The 1,857-nt window shown below is 41.8% G+C and overlaps 1 pseudogene; it reads right to left on the bottom strand.

The window, feature by feature from the left end:
• Positions 1-487: 487 nt before the first annotated feature.
• LOC131384647 (small ribosomal subunit protein eS27-like) lies at positions 488-733 on the bottom strand (annotated as a pseudogene).
• Positions 734-1,857: the final 1,124 nt, after the last annotated feature.

Genomic DNA, 1,857 nt, shown 5'->3' with positions numbered 1-1,857 from the left:
TCAGAGGGAGGTTCAGCATTCTTCTGCCTCCCTCCCCATTTCTGAATGCAAACCAGTATTTCTTCATCTTTGTGTATAGCTTGTGCCTCTGAGGTTTACTCTTCTGTCTGTGCCATAGTACTATCCTGCCTTATCACTCACCACGGCTGAGCTGACTCACCTCTTGATCCCTCCCTATATTTGTTGAGGATTTTTCCTTGTGGCCCAATCTTTCTCTCTCCTTCAGGTCATGCTGTCACCTTATGTGGATCATTGATCTCCATAACTCCACTTCAGCTCAGCTACTCACCCCCATGGATCCACTTTGTCCTTGTCAGCCCCATGTCAGATCTCAAATATCATACTCCCCTCTCTGAATACAATCTTCTATCCTTCTCACTTGCTCATAATTTTACTTCCATAAATCTTGTCCTTTTTTCAAAAATAAATTAAAAACATGTTTATTGGGATGATTTCCCACTCATCTTGATTCAGGGTGCTTTTAGTGCTACTTCCTCTTGAAGGGACATCCTTCTGTAGGCCTTGCTTTTCCTCCTGTAGGTGGGCAGAGGACAGTGGAGCAGCCAACACATGAAACTACTGTTCATGCATAGGAGAAGGCCATTGTGACTGTAGAGCATCCTGGACATCTCACATCTATGAAGCAGGAACTGGGGATCTGCCCCAGGCACTTCTTGTGTTTCGTCTTGTCATCTTCTGGAGAGGGATGAAGGAGATCCTTTGCGAGAGGCATGTTCTTGTGATGAGGGCATCACTGCCAGAAAGGCTCTTTGTGAACCCTTAATTTTCTCCCAATCAACCATTACTAGTCTCCCTTCCTTCACTTCCAGCTTACTGAGAATGGCGTATCTCCACATTGTACCACCTTCTCTGATCATGACCTTGTATTCTGGGTTTTCTTCCCCATACTCCTCAACACTCTCAATTCCCCTACAGCTTTGTCCTTCCTTGTGTTAATCAAAGCCCAAAGTGATATCAGTCCTAGCCATACCTTCTCCTCCACCTCTCCTCGACTGTTGCACACTGCTGGAGAAAGTCATCAGGTCATTTAGGCTGGTGTCACCACAAGTTCATGGTCCCCAGCCTCAGCCCAGCCCTCTGATCCCTGGACTATTCTTTGGAGAAGTCTGGGTGTGGGTCACCAGCAAAGATGTAGTTGTAATATGCACATAAAGGAGACTGCCTAAGGAGAGAGGACAAGAGGATGGAAGAAACCAAATTGAAGTAGATTGAGGTAGAAATGAGAAGTGATTAAGTAGAGTCTCTAAGCCAAAAATATTTATTTAGAAAACTTGGCAGAAATGGGAAGGAAGGAGATAGAATAGTAGGTAGATTGGATGAAGTGTTTGGATATAATTGTACTACAAAAGAGAAGAGAGTGTGTTTATATGCTAAGATGAAAGGGCTAACAAATAGGGAGAAGTTGAAGTTATTTAAAAAAAGGGGGAATGATTGAAATTGAATGTCCAATAAGACAGAAATAAGGCAAGCAATGTACTTCACCTCAATGGAATATTTTTCATATGCAGAAAGTAGAAACACAGAATTGTTATATGGTTACAGCTACACAATGTGTACATATGCTTAAAGTTTAGGAAGGAATAGAGGAAAGTAAAAAGTCCTATGTCAGTGGGGTAGGTGAAAGCTGAGTATTTTCTTTTAAAATTCACATCATTATTATTGTAAAAATATTTAGTTCTAAGAAATGCTTTCTGGAAAAGATGAACAGATCCTTTCTAAATTTGGGGGAAGGGCCAGAAATTCCAGCCATATTATATAGAGGTTAAAAAAGCAGATGAATCTGGGTTCGCATCTGGCTTTGCCATGTGCCTAGTCATTTAACCATCTAAGCCTCAT

Source organism: Hylobates moloch, unplaced genomic scaffold (assembly GCF_009828535.3).
Source record: "Hylobates moloch isolate HMO894 unplaced genomic scaffold, HMol_V3 SCAFFOLD_11, whole genome shotgun sequence".
NCBI lineage: Eukaryota > Metazoa > Chordata > Mammalia > Primates > Hylobatidae > Hylobates > Hylobates moloch.
Note: the sequence above shows the minus strand (reverse complement) of the source record. Positions and strands in the feature narration are given on the sequence as shown.